The sequence below is a fragment of the Acomys russatus genome, chromosome 8 (assembly GCF_903995435.1).
Source record: "Acomys russatus chromosome 8, mAcoRus1.1, whole genome shotgun sequence".
In the NCBI taxonomy this organism is placed as follows: domain Eukaryota; kingdom Metazoa; phylum Chordata; class Mammalia; order Rodentia; family Muridae; genus Acomys; species Acomys russatus.
In genome coordinates this window covers 43,527,652-43,548,865 of record NC_067144.1, presented here as the reverse complement: position 1 = coordinate 43,548,865, position 21,214 = coordinate 43,527,652, and the positions used below count along the sequence as shown (strand labels likewise).

The following is a 21,214-nucleotide window of genomic DNA, read 5'->3' as shown; positions in this document are numbered from 1 at the left end:
TGCTGTGTTCACCCACTGCTTGAGGAAAACCATGATCCATTAATGAGATAAGAATTTACAATGATGGATGTTGTTTTCATGGTTTATGCTCCTGAAAGAACATAAAACATATGGTAAATTGATAAAATGTGTGAACTGTTCAAGAAAATTTTTAGCTTTCTATTCCTTTATGCCCAAGTCTCTGTATTAAATATTAATATTTCTTTGATCCTGTAATGTATGCATCTCTAATGTATCCTCTTTGCTGATCACAGCTCTCCTTACACTTACCAAACGAAAATACAGGAAATGTCTTCTTTCCAATATTGCTTTTTAAAGATAAAATTTTTCCTCAACTTGCCAATAAATAGTGAAAAGAAAACAGTTGATTTAGCTGTGTAGTGTGTGGAGAAGCCGAAAGGAGAGTGTTTTTTGTTTTAGACAATTTAAAATTGTCCTGTAAGTAGCTTGTGAGAACTGTGTTTGAGGAGTGAGGAAACTCATGCCAAGCCAGAGGAAGGCTTAACACACCACCACTGAGGTCATAGAAATAGTCAACTCAAAGAAACCAGGATGTGGCTGCAAGTCTGAGCTCATTTCTCTCATAGAAATCACAGGTTACCTGCCAGTCCCCCAACCGAAGGCCATGGATACTTAGAACCCTCTCTAAGGATGTCAAGGTTCCTTTCTTCCTCTTGCTCTCTTGATACTTACTTACTGAAATTGAATTTATAATCCTCTAAGTATAATTTAAGACTCTCTAGTGTCTGGGGAAGAAAGAGAAATGAGAGATTTCTGGGGCTCTGGGGGTTGATTTTTCATTAGCACAAATGTAAGTAACCAGGACAACAGAAAACTTAGTAGCAGATGGCCGATACGATCCCCTCTTGTTCAATTTATTCAGAATTGGAATTAATTTTTAATATCACATATTAGCAATCTTCATACATAGGTAATCTCTCTGTGGTCCCTTCCAATGAGTGCAGATGCAGGTGATGAAAGGAATTCAAGGACGCCAGGGGGCTCCAATAAAACGTGTTTCCCCATCCTTTCCTGGTCTGGACATTTTTGGTCTGAATTTCCTGGCATGTCCTTCTAATATACTCATATATGCAGTGATGGTTGGCTCTCCCAGGATCCCACTGAGTGAGCAGATCACAGGAAACACTGGGCTGGAAGTCAGAGAAGTTGAAATCTGCTTCCAGGCTTTTCTTTCTCGTCTAACAAATAGTGCGGCTGTAAATAAGTCATCGACTAACTTGGTTTGAGTTTATTCCTTTGTTACAAACAAATGAGCAAATGGATGTGATGGTTCTGAGCTGGCTTTTGGGATGTGGTTCTCAGCCACCAGGAACAGTGATATCTTTATTATCAACAATTCGGAGTATGAAGGCCGTAACTGCTTTTAATGTAATGATTGAAATATGTGCAAAGGTCAGATTCTTGACATTTTGACCTATGTAATAATAATAACAAGTATACTTTACAGAGCTCTTATTGTATTTCAAACACATATTAAGTGCTTAAAAAACTTATGAGGGTTGTTAAACCTTTTGTTTTTCAGCTGGGCACAGTGGAGCATGCCTGCAATCCCAGAACTTGTGGAAGCAAAGGCATGCATATGTCTGTAAGTTTGAGCCCAGCCTGGCTTACAAATTGAGTCCAGGACATCCAAGGCTACACAGAGACACTTTGTTTTGAAAAACAAAAACAACCCTTTTTGTCTTTCATTCAAAGACTTTAGGAAGTCAATTAAGAGTTTAATAGGGTACCTACATATGCCTCCAAACACGATCCATCCCCACCAGTTATAGGCTGATAAATGATAAGATAAAGATTTCTGTTTCTTTTAAAAATCCAAACAGGTATATGCAAAATACACTATAATATTGTAAAAATAAAGGTGGCCAGGGCAGTTATGTAGACATTGCAAAAAGTCTTGGCAGAAGCTTATGTTTCTCAAATTAAAACAAAAACAAAAAGAACCTGTAGTGGTTAAACTTTATGAAACACATCTCATGAACTTTATTTGGTCTGGGGATACATTTTAGAATCTTTGGATGAATGGAAGCACATAAACGTTTCAGTAATATTTAATCTCTCTCTACTTTCTATTCTCCTTTCCTCTCTTTCCCCTTTTTTGTCCTTCTCTCCTTTCTTCTCTCCTTCTTTCCCCACTCTTTTCCATCTTTGATTATTTGGAAGGACTCTGGATAATGGGTAACATTCCTTGGTTACAATTTCAAGTACTCAAATCTTGTATGTGTACCAACAATAAATTTTTATCTTGTTCTTCCTAGAATGACATCACACACCCCCTTTCTCCTGACTCAAAGGCTTCTTTGTAATAAAGCATTTGTGCTGAGCACCTTCTCCTCTGGACCGGAGTTTCCTTTTATGAAAGGCACTGTTGCCACATAGAGTCATAAAGCAGTAGAAACCCACAAAGACAGAAAAAGGAAATATGGTTGTTAAAAAAGTAAATAAAGTAACTTTTCATAAAAAGATCCTTGATTTCTTATTCCAAATGGGTACAAGTCTACAGAATGCTATTCCACAGGACCAAATGGTTTGTGGAGGTGAAGTGCTGTCTGTATCATTATGTCATACACACTAGCAGTCTAAAGGAAAAACTTCCTTTACACAAGAGCTTTTGCCCAACCCAAAGGCTATGTGATTTCTGACAAATTTGCCTGATAAGATTCTTTGTGCAAGGCTAAGACATTCCCAGAAGATAACTTTGGCTGATTACAGTACCCACAGAGGAAACTGATAAGCTAAAGCTAAATTGTAGAACACAAGCATACTGATTTCAGCCTAGAATTATTTTATAGGATAATCAATAGGTCTTTCATTATAATAATTAAAAAGAATTTTCCAAAACATACTTCTTAATAATCCACTTTGAGTCATTTAAATCCCAAGGGACTTGAAATATAAACCAGATACAAAGTGTAAACTATGCACATGATATTTTTATTTTTAATATAAGAATGTATAGAAATAAACCTTTGGATATTGGAAAGTGGGCTTCTATAAAGTTTAAATTTTGGTTTTAGTTCTCTCTCTCTCTCTCTCTCTCTCTGTTACACACACACACACACACACACACACACACACACACACACACACACGAGAGATATGCTCTCATGTACCAGGCTTTCCTTGACCTTTCTGCTTTCACCTTTCACTTGCTAGGATTACAGTTGAGTGCAGCACATCAGGTTAGGGTAGATTTGTAAGTAACAATATTATATGTTATCTGTGATCCTATCATATAGGAAAAAATAGAGAAAATGATATATGCGTCATTTTATTCTTTATGGAACACAGGGGGCTCATTTAAACGTTATTAAATTACTACAAAAAAAGTGTCAATTCATCTCTGCTTTGTTGACTCACAGTTATCTGACTGGCCAATAGATGGAGCTCTGAGCTCAATGCTGGTGGTGACTTGCGTGATGGAGAGTATAAATGCCAGATCTTCACTGAGTTTGAAGATAGTTCATTTGTGACTAACACATTCTTTCATTTTGCAAGTAATTATTAAGAGCTCATGTTTTGTTAGAACTGCGATTGTCTCCCCCAACACACTCAAGATCAAAGACAGTAGTAAGTAAAATCTTGAATGTATTTCTTTACAAAGTAATACTATTTCATATTGTATAATACATTCTTTCAAATCTCAATGACTTACAATTCCAATGATTTGTCATTTATTAACATTTTAGGTTGATGGTGACTTCACCAGGATTTGTCTCTGCAGGTATATTTAGTTGAAGAGTTTCCTGGGCTTGCAAGACTGTGGTCACCCAACTTACCTGCTTGGCAGAGACTACAGCCTGTTGTCTGGGTATAAAATCCATTCATGCTGCCCATATCTACTACCTCCTGTGGTCAACTCAGAATAATGCTGCAAGGAGATGAAGCCAGAGGTCTAAGTCCTACTGAGACTTGCCTAAATTACATCAAATCCCTTATCTAATTATGTCCAAGATCAGGCAGGATTCCAAAGACAGAGACATAGACTCTAATTTTTAAGGGGAACAAGATGAATCACATTTTGATGGGACAAGTATGCTGTGATGGAAAGACTTGGTACACTTTAAAAAATCTATGAAACTAAGTAAAGAAATAAACAATAGTGGAATAGCTACTCTTACATTCTGCTGTGTGGTTGTGAAAACATCACAGCAAAAGCCCCACCGTGCAATTTTTATAGAACAGAGTAGTACATACTAGGGAAAATGTCTATTAGCAAGTAAGGCCACTGTTTTGATGAGGAGTAAAGGCAGGTAGGTATGGGTTTTCACAACTGGCCATGTGGGCTGAGCACACCTCCCCGTTTCTGGTAATTTCCAACATTCTTGGATACTTAATTTTCCTTAGCAGTTGGTGAACTTTGGCTCGAGACCAGCTCCAACTTTAAGGGTGCAGGTCCTGAGATACGGAAGGGACGTCAGTGTAAAGTGAGCACCTTTATTTACATAGTTACAATCCTGCTCGTCTGAGCAGTGATATCAGTGGTTATTTTATTTAAAGAAAAGGTTAGTATCAGTGTTGCATAAGCCCCCTCATTATGAAAAATCCCCCTATAGCTTCCCTTCCGCCTTACCCACTCCCACTGCATCAATCATCCCAACCATATTTTGCACTGCAAAGCACAATTTCAGCAAGCCAAAAATAAATGTCTAGCCAGGCATGTCCTGTGGACGTGAGCACATACCCAGAGGGCAGCATATGTGGTTACACAGTTGTGCAAGGTGAGAGACGGGTTAACCATTCGTGGGTATGAGTCCAGTCATCGAATAGCCTCCGTCTGTCCCAGTACTTCTTAAACTGTAGACAGCAATGTGCCCATGGCATCCAGCAACCTTTCCTGATATGTACCTATCAATTTTACGATACCTTAATCTTTCTAAGAACCATGTTTGAAGTCTCTTATCGATCAGACACAGCTTCCCCACTCTTTAAGTCTCTGCTGATCAGACATAACTTCTCCATTTTCTAAGTCTCTGTTGATCAGACATAGCTTTCTCAGAATAGCTATGTAAGCAGAACTCACTGCTTCCCACAACTGCCACAGGTTTAATCAATGCAACTGTGGCTGTTTCTCTAGGGACATGCTTATGTGTCCCCCAAATACCTAGGATTAATGGTCACATCTGGAGGTTTGATAATGATAGAGGGAGGAAAGGAGGTTTTCCCCCCTTGAAAGAGTATTGAGAAACACATAGAATCATCCCCAGGGCTTTCAGCCTGCAAGGCCTGGCCTTGTCAGAGACCAACAAAGTGAAACTATTGCCATGAGTATAAACAGCACAGTGAAAGCAAGGAGAGCCTGTAGCACACAGAATCTAGGTGATAAGCACAGAGGCCACTAAAATTTACCACTGGTCCTTGCGAAGAAGGAAGGTCTCTCCAAGGGCATTGCCACAGCAGAGTCCCATCAGGGAAGCACTCATGTGCTGTTCCCTGCAGATGCTGCATGGACAGCACCAAACTTGGAAAGATCTGTTAATGCCTGATCATTGCATCACTAGTGGGTGAGGAAGGGGTAATGGGAAAAGATAGCCTGGAAGAGTTGAGCTGTGCTCTTCTAGTATTATATGGTATTACACAGGATTCATTAACTGATCCTATAATATCCAATAAAAGTAATTAATATTATTAAAGTTTCAACTTTTTGATAAGTTGTCTCACTTAATATAGCTCTATTATGTACCAAGCCCTTTACATAATGCTATCTGTAAACTTAACAATCTTGAAAAGTAGATACCAGTTCCCCCTATGTTACAGATGAGAAAACCATTGCCTAGGAGAGACCATAGACTTCCACATGTCCATGCGATGGTCCATTCTTGTCTTTGAATGATCCAACTCAACTTTTGTTGGAGATTCTATTGTATTTAGGCCATTTACATCCCTTGGCCCTTTCTACTTCCGAGAATAAATTAGCTGTGATGGTCAGAGCTCCATCAACTGTAATGTATGTATGAACCCATTGCCAGATTATAATTATGGTAAACTGGGCATCTCAAAGAAGCAAGAGCTTTGAACAAGTTGTTGAGTTGACTGCTCAGGCCTGTGAGAGAAAAAATTTATCCTCATCTTGTTGAAGTTAGGGTGATTTTTTTAAATGTAAGCAATGATACTTACCCTCAAGTATTGAAGATATCACACACACGCCTTTTTAAAATCACATTTGCATCATCTTTTTATCATATTATGCTTTATTTACAATTAAAATGTATAGTTAATTGTAGAAAAAAAATAAAATTACTTCATGGATCCAAGAACATCTGTATTCCATTCAAGTGTCTACATTAATACAAAACAAAGAACCGTTTTTATCTTAATGTCTGTGAACTTATATTTTTAAGTTGGCTCTCTTCCACTTCTCTGCCTCTGAGAACCAGTGTCCCTTGCTTTTGTTTGGTTCGGTGACACTTGCAATTTTGCAATACTAAGATCCCATGCACTAAATCAAGCCATATCCACATGTCATCTGTTTAAGAGCCCCTTGGGAGGTTGGTAAAGTGAGAACATAAGGTTTTCATGCTTCCTGTAGAGATTACACAGGAGCCATTTTGTGGCAGGACTCAGGAATTTATTTGCACTTTCACCCAATGGTGCCAGTGACTATTAATAAGGCCCTCATAGGCTGACCTTTGGGAACCCTTCAGAATGTTTTCCCCTTTCATGAGCACCTTATGCTGTGTTGTCTAACTCAGGTTTCCAATATGCAAAGGGGAGAGAGCTTATTTTGGTGCCTTCAACAATCAGAGATCAGTGAAGAAGCTTATGTGCTAGTTTAAGTAAGGACGTATTATGAGATTTTCCTTTCATGTAAGCCCTACTACAGCATAAGTACCAGAGGCGATTCCTGAAATTTAGTAAGTGGTAACAAGTTTTTGTTTTCTTTTGTTTCTGTTTTTATTTTTTATTTTTGACTGTGGAAGTGTTCTTATATTAAATTTTCACTCATTGGTATGGCTGGCACGAATTAAGCCAGATGGATAGGTAAGCTTCCTGCTTTTGTAGCATTCCAATCTGCCTCTTCTCTTTTCAATTATTAAAGATTAATTTTAATTTTTTGCAGACTATTTGCAGAGAATTGCTCATACCGTCTCTCAAAGGATGGAATTTAAAACTTTAAAAAATTCAGAAAATTTAATAAAAGCTTGAAAATGTTGCCAACGGATGATTTCCTCTCCATTTTGCATGTTAAAGGCATCGCTAAAGAGGATGTGTAGTCGACTGTGCCAGGAAAGGAGCTATGGCAGCATCTGCAAAGGGGCAGCAGAGGCCATTTCTCCTTCCACGTGAGCTATAACCCTGAAATGTGTGAGCAATGCTGAACTGCTAAAAGTCCAAATGACCAGGGCTGGAGAGATGGCTCAAAGATTAAGAGCATTGGCTGTTCTTCCAGAGGTCCTGAATTCAGTTCCCAACAACCATGTGGTGGCTCACAACCATCTATAATGTGATCTGATGCCCATTTCTGACCTGCGGGTATACAGGACAGCAGAGCAGTACATACATAATAATAAACAAATAAAATTGTTAAAATATTTAAAAAGAAACAAGTCCAAATGACCAGTGCATGGGGCACTGAATTAGGCATTTAACAAAAACTATAGTTTTATCTGACTACTTCAGTGATGTGTTATGGAGATTTGACACATCTTTAATTTTCCTCATTTCTTCCGTGGTTTTTCTTTGCCTAGAGGTGTGGTTAAGTCAGACTACTTTCTTTGGTATGAGAATGCTGCTGCTACTGTCACTATGCAACTGTGACTCTATCTTCTCACACGGCCATTTAACTACACTCTCCTTAGGATGACAGTAGTGTAGATGTGCTGTCCATTTCAGCCTTTAAATGGAACCTGTTCCTGTTCCCATGTGAAGCCACCATCTTGAGCCTGAGGCACAGCTGTATAGTCTTTCTTCGTATGCTGGAAAACTCTGGGGTTTGCCTCAAATATCTTTACTGGCCACTCATAGTGAAGACCGATGTGCCTCAAAAGTCCTGCTTGGGACTCTTGAGGATAGGGTAGGAGGAAGAGGTTGAGTGGTGACTTTAGAATAATTTGACTGGCAAATTTCTTGTAAAATCTGTTGTAAAAGCACTTTAAAAGCTAGGCTGGGGTCAGAGGGTAGGGGAAGAGGGCTCCCCCTTTCTGATGACTAGGGGTGGGGGAAGAGGGAAGGAGAGTGGGACCAGGATTGGGATGTAAAGTGAACAAATTGAAAATAAATGAATTTTTAAGAAGCTGTTCTCTCGGGCTATAGGGCTGGTCTGGAAGCGTACTTTGCTGCTTCTTTGGTGTTGAGATGTGTGTCCCAGTACTAAGTGATATCAATTCTTCCATTTGCATTATGGCCCCTCTGCCTATTCCTGTGTCTCCAGTACAGGAATTTGTTTTTCTTTCTTCAAAAACAAAGTCTTCCAGAGTGAGCCAATCAAGGTCAGACAGCTTCATAATGCTGAGGTGACAAAGGGAAGCTGTCTGTTAGAACTGTTGCCTTTTCTCATTGCCCTCTGCTCCCACTTCCCTGTTCTTCCTGAGGGACCTGATCCGCTAAACTGTGATGGCCAGGGTCTCTGTCACATTTGCCAGGTTGTTCCTTAGCTTTCCCTCCTGCTGGCTTAGAGTTCAGCTTTTTCCCAGTTGCCGAGCATTTCATCATTGACCCCGTGGCTTTCTGGCTTCCCAAACCATGTCTGCTCATTTCCAACACTCTTTGTCTATACGAGTTTTATGTTTTTAAAACAAATACAGTTTAATGTGCTTTTGGAGATTAAAAAAAAAAAAAAAGCTCAAAGTGTTTTTATTTACCCACCTTTGTTTGGACACTAACAGTCTCTAAATTAAAATAATGTGGTTTCTATATTCAAATAAGCAGGATGCCCAGTTTGTTATGCTTTGTTTTGTGGTGCTTGTTTGTTCTTCTGAATTGTGCAGTGACTTTGGGGGACCAACCAGATGAAGGAGCAGTAGGTCTTGTTTACACTGCCTTGGAGAGTAGGAGAACTGCCTAAGTTTCTAATGGAACTCATTTTCTAGGGGTCATGGTTTCTATGTCTGCTGTACATGGCCGCTCTTTTAGGTCAGCTTGGCAATGGTCACTGCAGCACGCATGCCTTTGCTTCCTGATCCTGCCATAGCTTCCACAGTGGAGGTTAATTTCACTCTTCAACCAAGGGAAGTTCATATTATCTCTGGGGCCATTGCATTTTTTTCATACTCACACACTCAGCTATTCTTTCTAAAAGTGCAACCTGGTTGACAAGAATAGCCTTCCCATTCAAGTCACCTATTGTACTATAACTAAGCTTATCGCATCCTCTCGGGCTCCAGCAGCTATAATCCAAACCTCCAACACAGAGCCATTGACTGTAAAAGGAAAATCTTCTTGGAAGATCCCAGGATCTTCTTATGCTTAGATACTCTCTTGGTACTCCTGAGAACACACCTGACATATTTTTTTCTTTTCTTTTCTTTTCTCTTCTTTTCTTTTCCTTTCCCCATAATTATCAGGGCTCACATGGGATTTGAAAGATGTGAGAGAGGGATTTGAAAGATGTGCTGCTTGGTATAGTGGTCAAATGTGTGGTCTTTACCTAAAGAAAGATTTCACAACGCTTCAGGGCAATGTCTCGAAAATAACTAACCCCTGTGCTGGAGGCAGCTTTCATTGCCTTCAGCGTTTTCTGTGGTGACTGCAAATTTCAGAATCTTAGAGCTAGTAGCAAACCCTGAGGGCCTGAGGCTCATTCTCTGACCTCTGTTTCTCAAGTATGTCGGACAGTGTGTTAAACACCATTGTTCTTGTATTAGTAATCCCTCTGAAATACCAAAGAGAGCAAATTCAAATCTTAAGCATGTGCCCGTTGATTCTTGAGACAAGCTTATCCAGGATTGGGGCTTTCGAGGGCACAGATCCTGTTAGTCATTTTTGTCAAGGCTTATGGGCCTGGATGCCTATATTGGCAGAGTGATTTTGAAATGGAAGCTTCTTGCTGTGAGTTACAAGTTTGCTTCTACTAAACCGGGAGTCCTGCTTCACATAGAATGAAGAAGGAATCCAAAGCCAAATGTAAATTACTAAGGAGTGTTTTTAGTCTCAAAAGGAATCAGGGAATATGATTAAAGCCAATTTCTCAAAGCAAACAAATAGAAGGGAGCATTTTGTACTTTAGCAGACATTAAATTTATATTAATGGGCGCATTTAGATGGGCCTGGTATCAGAGCTGTGTTTCCATGGATCCTGTCTCTCGAATTCAAATTTATTGTTGACCACACTGTCACCCTATGAAAAATGAGGGAACATTTTTTGGCCTCCTTTCTTGCAGAGAACCTTGATTGGATTTCTATATTTGTTGCAGAAAATTAAACATGCTAAGAAGTTTCTTGGGGACCAGGCCACCATCTTCAGTACTGTTTATGTCTGTCTCCCCCACTCCCCGCAAGATACATAGAACTACTTTATTTGCAGTGGAGCAGGAATTTAATCAAATGAGGCGAATCCCACGTCGTCATCACCTGAATCCTTGGACTCCTCTCTCCTCTCCTCTCCTCTGCTGCAGCAGGGGCAGAACTAGCAGCAGGAGCTGCAGAGGCAGGGGCCATAGAAACACCCACAGCCCACCAGCAGGCACAATGGCGAGCTTGCCAACACCCTGAGCAATACATGGTCAATGTTTTTTTCATTCAGCTCACTGATTGCCCTTCTTGAGCTAGTCTTCATCCTCCTCGATGTCCATGCTGTCTAGTATGTTCTTGATGTCTTTGGCCATAGGAGAGGAGTTGACCCTGAGGGTGGCCAACAGATAAGTGGTGACATGGTGCATATCGGCTGTGGCAGACAGGCCTCATGCTTGCGACCTCAGTGGCGTCGGGCAGTGAAAGGCTTATATATGTCTTAACAGCAAGTTTGCACTGAAAACTTATGAAAGCAGAAAGTGTGAAATAATGTGGATAACCTTGTCACACCAGTTTTCTCTGAAATTGCATTAATTAATAAGTTCAGTTTATAGTGAGTGGTATCTACCAAGGTCAGATACTTGAAGCTTTCATGTTCAGTGCAGTGTAACACAGGCAAAGTATTCTTTGGTTCCTTTCAGTTTGATGGTTAGTAAACTATAAAGTAATCCTTGCATTGACCAAAGCAGATTCTTCACTGACATCTTTAAAAGCCAGTGTTATAAAGACCCCTGCAAAGAAAAGCTGAATTAAAATTTGATATTTGTTCTTTTGGATGTCTATTTTATTTTATTTTATATTTAATTTTTAATATTTGTACTCTATCTACTCAACAAAAAGATTGGAAGATGTTTGTGCTGGCTGATTTGTTTTTTCAACTTGACACAAGCTAGCGTCATCTAAGAGGAGGGAACCTCAATTAAGAAAATGCTTCCATAAGATCAGCCTGTAGGCAAGTCTGTGGGGCATTTTCTGCATTGACCAATGAGGCAGGATGGCCCAGCCTCCTGTGTATCGCATGACTCCTGAGCTGCTGGTCCTGAGGTGTATGAGAAAGTAAACTGAGCAAGCCAGAAGTACCAAGCCAGTAGATAGCATTCCTCCATGGCCCCTGCTTTAGTTCCTGCCTTCAGGTTCCTGCACCACTTCAGAGTCTGCCCAGATTTCCATGAGTGATGGATTCTTACCTGGAAGTGTAAGATGACATAAGCACTTTCTTTTCCAAGTTACTACTGCTCGTAGTGTTTGACCATAGCAAGAGAAGCCTGAACTAAGAAAGCATTTATGTAATTAAGTTGTTAACTAAGAGAAACTTATCTTGAGAGGAGCAGAAGAGTAGACATCTCTGGGGATCCAAGATAAAAAAAAAAAGAGTAAGTGCAAGGCATAGACATAGAACAGAGATAGATAGATAGATAGATAGATAGATAGATAGATAGATTGGGAAACAAAAGCATAAACAATGCTGTGACCTACCAAATTTTTGACAGAGCAGACAAAAGCACGTAGTGTAAGGAAAGAAAAACTATTTGATGAATGGTGCTGACAATACTGGTTATCTATCTACACAAAAATAAAATTAGAACCATATCTTTCACCTTGTACAAATGTCTCTATCAAGCCCCTTCCTTCAGGTCTCAGGAAGCTTGTAGAAGAGGAGGTGGAAAGAAGTAAGAGCCAGAAGTGATGGGAGATATCAGAGAAACAAGGCTTTCTAAACCCAACCGGACTAAAGCTGAGGTAGCATGCACAGGGCCTGCATGGGGCTGCACCACATGGTGACCTACAGCTGAAAGGAAAAGAGGACACAAGCCCCCATCCCTACCCCAGAAGCTATCTCCAATTGATAACCATTTGCAAATGAATATTTAATTTTCTCTAAGAGAGTCTCACTGGGGAAACAAACTACTCTTAAGGGCACGCTGCATTCTCAGCAGTAGTTGGACACCAGAAAATGACTCAATGGCATTGTTGGAGGACCTTTGTCTCATAATACCATTTCAGGGCTTTTTCTGTTTTTCTTTCTCTTTTCTTTTCTTTCCTCTCCCCCCCCCACCCCCCCGCTATAAACCTTGGATCCAGCCTCATATAAGGCTGGATAAGGCAACCCAGGATGAGGAAAATGGCTTGGGGTATGTATTATGACTTCCAGTTTAGTGTTTTTATGGGTTTCCCAAGTGTGCAAACAAGTGGGTCTCTGCATCTGTATCTGTTTCTTGTACCTTTTCTTGTATTTTTTTCCAAAACAATATTTTTATTGATTCTTTGGGAATTTCAACTTGTATGTCTTGATCACACTCATCTCTCAGACCTTCCATGTCTGCTCCCCTGCCTTGTGACCTCCCACCCAGCAACAACAACAATAACAAAATTTCAATTTGAGTTGTTCATACACTCACTGGAGCATGGTAAAGCTCCCAATAGCCAGCCCCCTAAAGAAAACTGAGTTCTCCTCTCCCTGCTCCCCCACCAGAAGCCATCAATTGTGGAGAGCTACACTTCAGCATCCTTATCATACTTCTTAAGAGTTTCTTTTGATGGCTTCCTTTTTAGGGCTTTATTTTTTGGGTAGTCGGGGTTATAACCTTCCCTGTTCCCCCTTTTCAACTGTGAGTCTGCAGTCATCTCATTGATATCAATGACAAAGTAGCTTCCTTGCTCTTTACAGTAGCTGGAACTCAGATCATAGACTTCTTTATGGTTTGTGGCAACAGCACAGATCATGACCATGTCTCCCAGCCACAGTGGGACCATGGACCCGAACAAGACCTTCAGAGGCCACTGGGACCCTGGACTTCAGCATGACCTCAGGTGGCACATAGGCTATTCACATCAATGTGGCTCCCAGTAGCAGCATGGCCCATAGACATCAGCATGATGTCAAGCTGCAGCATAGACCATCCTTGTGGTCATTGTGGTTAACATGGGCCAGGGACATCAACACATACTCCGGCTGCAATAGGACTACAGACCCAGACATGGCCCTCAGCAGCACAAATATAGAAGGCTTCACAAATGTGACTGCCATCCTTGTGCAGGGCATTCTTTTCTGTATCATTTCAATCTTAGTATGTGCGCTGCTGAGGCCAGCACTTTGTACCTTTCCTTGAGTGGGCTCTTTTCCTTCTCTTTGTTTGGTTTCTTGTATTCTGATGTGCTGCTTTTCTCTGTTTTGTTCTCTTTTAATTTATTTTATTATTTATTAGTGACCATTAAAAGCCCATTTGTTTTCTAATGAGAGACAGAAAAAGGGCGGATCAGGATGGGAGAGGAGATGGGAAAGAACTTGGAGGAGTAGAGGAAGGGGAAGGTATAGTCAGAATATATTTGGTGGAAAAAATACACACAAAATCCCTCTCTGGAAATGCTAAAACTTCAAAAACAAAATACAGAAATATTCCTTAAGGTATCAGTGTAGGGGAAATGTTTTTGAAAAACTGTAATAGCCCAGAAACCACCCTATGAATTAACAGAGAAGCATACACAAAATTGAATTTTTTTTTCACAGCAAAGGAACTCAGTAGAGCAAACAGCCCACAGAAAGGGAGAAAATCCTTAGCAGCTGAATTTTACCCATGAGGTTAACACCCAGAATTTATGAAGTACTGCAAAATTTAAGCATAAAGGAAACAAAATTTCCCAACAATCGGCCAAAGAAAGACCAAAAAGTTATCAAAAGAATAAACATTAACAGTCTATAGCTTTTTTTTCAAAAATATTCAACATCTTTAGTCATTTTTAAAAAATCCACATAAAGCTACTTTGTTATGACCACAAATGTTGGAGAGGATGTGGAAACAGAAGAACCATTATTCGCTGCTAGTGGTAGTGAAAATTGATACAGCCATTATGGGAATCAGTTTTGAGACTTCACACATACACACACACACACACACACACACACACACACACACACACACACACACACACACCCCACACACACACCATATGACCTAGCAACACCACTCATGGGCACAATACAAAGACCTCCACAGTTCACTAGAGGGATGGCTGCGCATCCATGCTTTTTGCTATTACAATAACAAGGGAATGGAACTAAGCAACATATTCATCAACCAATGAGCAGGCAATGAAAACGCGGTAATACAAGAAAAAGAATTTTACTTAGCTATGAAGAAACATGAAAGTTATAGGATATATGGATTTGGAAAGGATAATATTGAACAAGATGACCAAAATTCGGACAACACCAACAGCAATAACAACAATAATAACAACACTCCGTGTCTTTCCTCATATGAAGATCCTACCCTATAATACACAGATGTGTTTACATAAACAGATGTTGTGTGGGCACTGTCTTAAGAAAGGAGACTAAAAGAAGGTCATGTGAGGTGACGATAAAGGACATGGTGCTAGCAAAATGACACACAAATCATGAAAGAGAATATAAAGCTATTTTTTTTGTTTCAACTCTGTCATTTTTTTTCATGGTGGATATATGAATTCATATCTCTAGGTACTGAAGCTCCAAAAATTATTTTATATTCCACAAATCTAACATGTGTTCTTCATTTAAAGCAGGAAGTGTGAAAGCTGCTCTCTCTTTAATTCATTGACCAGTTGTGCAGTAGGAATCAATGTGATTATAATTACAGAAGAAATTTGTCACATTGGATCACTTAGAAAAAGTGAATTGAAAAAATTCATTTTGTGTGGTGGGTTTTGGAACTTGAAAAATTTCCCCATTTCCTTCTGTTTTAAGCTATATCAACTTGTTTTATTATAGTGTTATATAACATGTAAATTGCTACATATAAAGTATAGCTTTTAGAAAATAAATGAAAAGAAAGAAATTAATAGAAAACAAACGAAGAAACATAGCTGTATGAGCTTGGCTAAACTTCTGGGCCACAATATTCACACCTATGTAAGTGAATCTGAAGTGTAGCCATCTTGGCTAGTGTAGTCTATGGCAGAACTTTAATAGCAGCCTCCTTTCTCAGGACCTCTTTGTGATCTCCTAGGTGGTCCCAGGCTGCATAGACTTGTGGTCAGTGCTGAGAACTTTTGTCTCTCTACCTTTCTTTTCTGGAACAGTCTTGGAGCCTCTATCCCTGCTGGTGGTGAGCCCTCTGTCGCACTGACTTCATTCACCTAGTACCTCTGTGCCTGCTGTCAACCCCACCAATTCCTATGAATCAGTTTCTTCTATTAGCCAGGCCATTTTCTTCACTGAAGACTGTTGTATCCTCAGCAAGTCCGATTTTTTCAAAGTACCACACCTTTCTATTTTCCAGGGGTCAGAGCTTCCTGGCAGCTAAGCTTACTGCTACCATGTGGAACTGATGGGTTCTCTGCATCTCCCAGTTTGCTGCTCCAAAACCTCTAGACCACTTGTCTCTTCAAGAGTACTTGTCTTCTATTTTTGGTTGTGAGCCTAGCCTTTAACGGCTGAGCCATCTCTCCAGCCGGCGGATCGCTGTGAGTTCGAGGCCAGCCTGGTCTACAAAGCGAGTCCAGGACAGCCAAGGCTACATAGAGAAACCCTGTCTCGAACCCCGCCCCCAAAACAAAACAAAATAAAACAAAAAAACAAAAACAAAACAAAACAAAACAAAAAACAAAAAAGAGTACTTGTCTTCAATTATAATTGCAAGGAGCCATCCCAGTTCTCAGATAAGCTAATATTCCAACTGGAACACCTACTGACTTTCTTCCCCTCATGCCTCTGAATTATACCCAAATTCAGCAATGTCCCTGAGCATCCATCAACTGAGGCATTTGTGGAGGGTTCTCTTTATTGATCACAGTGAAGACCCAAAGAGGGCAGTGTTGCCTAGCTTCACACGCCAGAGCTAAGCCCCTTAAAGAATGCAGCCCTGAACATTTTGCTGAATGTTCAGGTAAATTTCAAAATTTACTAAATGAAATGTTAGAATAACCAGAGCTGTTGTTTCATAAATACCTTCTACAGCCTATTTTACGTATTGCCTAATTTAACCTTGTGTCCCAAGTCAGGCATGGAAGTTCCTTTGTTGAATGGAATTTAGACAGCGTTGTTGCACAGCTTTACAATTCCGTGCCTCTGGAATGAGTCATTGGTCTTAAGTGCCCATTGTTTCCTCTGTCTGAGGCCTCTGAAATTTTACATGTTGACTCTATACCAGTCATATTAATTTGTCCTTGTTCGTTTATAAATTTGCATGATAAATCTATCACTCTCACATAAAATCTTTCAAGGAATTCACACTAAGGAATTGAGTTATTGTTACTAAAAGTTTTAGTGAATTTCCCCCACATACCTGTTAAGTCACCACATGTTACCAGGAAAAGTGGGGCCATTCTTCGTCCTCAGTGAAATAATTTAAGAAGAGATTCAAAAGGAAGTTGAGGACTATTTTGTTAGAGCTTGGAAGGGTGGGCAATCTGTAATTCTTGGCAACTTCCCAGAAGAGGAAGAAGAAACAAGCAAGAGAAAGACCACATGAGGCCATCAATCACATGACAGACAAGTGGTTACAAGGCAGGGCCAAAGCATTCAGAGAAAGAGAAGAAAGGCCCAACTTACGAGAGAAAGCATACTTAGGTTCTGGTAGCATTTGAAAGAAAAGAAAGAGAAGGAAAAGGAAACGTTCTGTCTTTGTGAGTCAGGACGCAGCAAGGAGGCCAACTTAACAACCTCATGTAGCCCTGTCGCAACTACACAGAGTGTAGGCATTCTCAGAGGAAAAGAGCATTCTCTCATTAACAGATAATTATTCCTCCTACCTCTTTGGCATGGCTGATGGTGGGTGGGTCTGCCTTCCTGAGGAGTGGTCTACTATCTAAGTGACCACCAAACTGGAATAGTAGGTTTTTCCCCTTGGCAGGAAGAATACACTTCTCCTTTTACAGGCCTTTAGGGCTACTGTAGTGTTTCTTTTTCTCTTGATTTTGGGCTCCTTAGTGCTGACTTTTACCTCTGTGAGAGCAATTGAATCTCTCCCTTGGTTTCTCAAAATAATCTAGTGTCCTAGTCACTTGGGCTTTTTTCTTACTTAAGCTACTTATTCTTTTCTTTAATGTAAATGATACATTCTTTTTTTATTAATTTATTCATATTATATCTCAATGGTTATTCCACCTTGTGTCCTCCCATTCCTCCCTCCCTCCCATTTTCCCCTTATTCCCCTCCCCTATGACTGTGACTGGAGGGATTACCTACCCCTGTATATGCTCATATTCTCAAAGACTGGAGAAGAGGCTTCTAAAAGTCCAACCTTGATAGAACAGTTTGTATGTGTGAACTCTTTGTCAATTGAATGTTTATAATTCAAGAACTTTTGAGCATATGCAAAAAGGCTCTTATACTAATCAGAATTTCATAGGGTTGTTCTCTGCAGCTACATGTGGAGTGGGTTAATTATGAACCAGAGCCTGGAAAAGTTTAGCACACTGAGAAGATATCAGAAATATCTCAAATGAATATTAATGTTTTGAAATGTCTATGTAATTGAAATCAATTTAGATGTAAAATAATGTGAAGACGGTAATGCAATGCCAGAGTCCCACAGATAAATATGTCAAAACACATCAGAATTTCTGAGGCTGCAGTAGAACCTGCATTGCAAGCAAGCTGCTAACTAGGTATATCAGGCTCCATTTTCTTGTTCTTTCGATTTTTCTTTTTTTGGGAGTTTTCTTATTTGCATCACTAATGAGAAAATTTGGGGTCTGGAGCTGCTGAATTTTTCTTGGAAATAATACTTTCATTTTTAGCTTCATTAAACATTGACTGACATACAGTTAGGCCCACGTTTCTGCTTGAGAGTCTACAGATAAACTTTAGTTTTTAAGTAAGTAATTTGTAGCAGTCAGCTGGATTCTGTGTGCGGTCCTTTATATGAGGTATCTCACATACAAGAGGACAACCAAATAGAGATTGAAAGGACCGGGAGAGAAGGAGAAATATGGAGGTATTCTTCAGTGGATCTAAAAGGTTGTGAGTATGCTGTACAGATCTGCTGTCTGAACAGTGCCTGTTAGGCTTCTGCAACAGTCCACCAACCTGTGATGTCACTGCTTACCTGCCATGGGGGCGTGGCCCTGCCCAGGGCCATATGAAAGAACAGGCCCTCCTTTACATGGCTCTCTCTCTCTACCTCTCCACCCCCCTCCTCTCTCACCTGTGTTTCCAGAGATGGTTCCTGTATCTCCCTATTAAACTTCTTAAGTGGATCTCTGTTGCGTGGTGTGATTCCATCCCTCTGTACCTATAACCTCCGCCGCTCAGCTTTTTACAGTGCCTACAGGCAATCACCTTTGCGGTGCACTCGAAGATTGTCCTCAAGTGTGGATGTCACATTAAACATTCGTACGAACCGATTTTTTAAAAAAAGTACAAATGTGTACCTGGAGGCTTTGGGAGGATTTCTGATGGTAGTTGCACCAATCCAAAGTCATGAAAATTGAATACATTAACTACATGAGATGTTTTAAAAGATGTAAATTGTACTTCATTGAAGCTGTTCAAACATGTAGGTAAAACAGCAGGTTGGGATCTATATTTAATCTACTACAAAGGTCACATGGAGAGGGAAAGGGAGAGTGACCATTCCGAGTTGAAGACAGTTGAAGAGCCAAGGTTCAGAGACATGGAATGAATTAGATTAGGGCATGTATAATTCTTTATAATGATACTGTGTTTAAGCATGTTCAGAGAGATTTCAGATACATTAGCCTGTCTGAGACAGACTCTCCAGACTATGCATTGCAAGGTTCTATCTGTTCCTCCTTGTAAGCTTTGCTGTCCATTGAGATATTTTCATTTCTCAAGGCTCAGAATTTATCTAGTTCTTCCAGAAGAACTTTGCCTTCCCTTGAACAACATGTAGTGCTTGCACATATCCTCTCTGACCCTTATATCATGCTTCCTTCACTGCTGTATTTTATAAAATAATAGGTTTTTATTTCATTAGTGCAATGTTCATTTACACGCTGCTGGGTTAGGTGAAGACATCGCCATATATGTAAATTATGTACTGACCAGGTATAATGAGTTTATTTCTCCCTCCCCTTTCCATTGTCTTTGTTCCGCTACATAGTTTTGCTTCTATTTTTATGCCATACATTTTTTTGCATCGTTTCATGTACTTATATAAAATCTAAGAGCCATAAATGAGAGACAAAATGTGTGTTGCTTTGAATGAAAAGGTGTCGCCCTTTCCACGCGGCCCAGGGACGGGTCCATACGGCGTTGTTCTTGATTCCCGTCGTAAATTAAAGGGAAGCTTACACAATGTCCAGAGCCCTTGATGTCCTGCAGATGAAGGAGGAGGATGTCCTCAAATTCCTTGCTGCAGGAACCCACTTAGGTGGCACCAACCTTAACTTTCAGATGAAGCAGTACATCTACAAAAGGAAGAGTGATGGTATCTACACCATAAACCTGAAGAGGATCTGGGAGAAGCTGTTCTGTTGCTTGCAGCTCGGGCAATTGTTGCCTTTGAGAGCCCTGCTTTCGTCAGTGTCAGTCCTAATGATGTCAGCGTCTTCTCCTCCAGGAACACAGGCAGCAAGCTGTGCTGAAGTTTGCTACTGCCACTGGAGCCACTCCCGTTGCTGGCTGCTTCACACCTGGGACCTTCACCGACCAGATCCAAGCAGCCTTCAGGGAGCCACGGCTTCTAGTGGTGACTGACGCCAGGGCTGACCACCTGCTCCTCACAGAGACCTCTTAGGTCAGCCTGCCCACCACCGCTCTGTGCAACACGGATTCTCCCCTGCGCTAGGTGGACATTGTCATCCCATGCAACAACAAGGGAGCTCAGTCAGTGAGTCTGATGTGGTGGGTGCTGGCCCGGGAAGTACTCCACATGCATGGCACTATCTCCCGTGAGCCCCCAAAGGAGCTTATGCCTGATCTTTACTTCTACAGGGACCCAGAGGAGATTGAGAAGGAGGAGCAGGCTGCTGCTGAGAAGGCTGCGACCAAGGAAGAATTCCAGGGCAAATGGACTGAGCCAGCTCCTGAGCTCACCGCTGTTCAGCCAGAGGGGCCAGACTCGTCTGAGGGTGTGCCGGTGCCCTCTGTGCCAACCCAACAGTTCTCTATCCAGGACTGGAGTGCCTGGCCCGCCACTGAGGACTGGTCAACAGCTCACACAGTGTTGGAGTGGTCCTGAGCTGCTCTGCAGACACCTGAGCAAAGGGAGAAATGGAAGGAAAATAAAATTCCCAAACGTTGGAAAAAAAAAAAAAAAGAAAAAAAGAAAAGAAAAGGAAAGGGGACTAGGCTCATATATTGGAACACATTGCTTCCAGTTGGTGGAACTGTTTAGGAAGGATTAGTATGTGTGGCCTTATTGGGGAACGTATGTAACTGGGAGTGGGCTTTGAGGTTTCTGTTTTATTTTGCTTGGTTTTTTTTTTTCTTCTTTCGAGACACAAGGTTCCTCTGTGTATCGTTGGCTGTCCTGGACTTGCTTTGTAGACCATGGTGGCCTTGAACACACAGAAATCCACCTGCCTTTGCCTTCTGAGTGCTGGGATTAAAGGTGTGCTGGGGGTCTAAAAGTGTGCTGGGATTAAGGCACCCACCTGGCTGAGATTTCAAAAGACTCAGGCCATTCTCAGTCTCTTCCCTTCCCTTTCCTCCTCTCTCTTGTTTCTCATCTGCCTCTCCCTTCTCTCCGTCTTGTGGGTGTGTCTCAAGATAAGAGCTCTCAGTTACTGCTCTATGGCTGAGTCTTCCTGCCTGTTTCTAGGCTCTCTGCCCTGTCACGATCTCTAACCCCCAGAA

The 21,214-nt window shown here is 40.8% G+C and overlaps 3 pseudogenes; 1 reads left to right on the top strand and 2 right to left on the bottom strand.

Annotated features, from left to right (window-relative positions):
* Nucleotides 1-10,495: 10,495 nt before the first annotated feature.
* LOC127193131 (60S acidic ribosomal protein P2-like) lies at nt 10,496-10,838 on the bottom strand (annotated as a pseudogene).
* A 2,625-nt stretch (nt 10,839-13,463) lies between these two features.
* LOC127193527 (uncharacterized) lies at nt 13,464-13,563 on the bottom strand (annotated as a pseudogene).
* A 6,090-nt stretch (nt 13,564-19,653) lies between these two features.
* LOC127192995 (40S ribosomal protein SA-like) lies at nt 19,654-20,597 on the top strand (annotated as a pseudogene).
* The last annotated feature ends 617 nt before the right edge of the window (nt 20,598-21,214 follow it).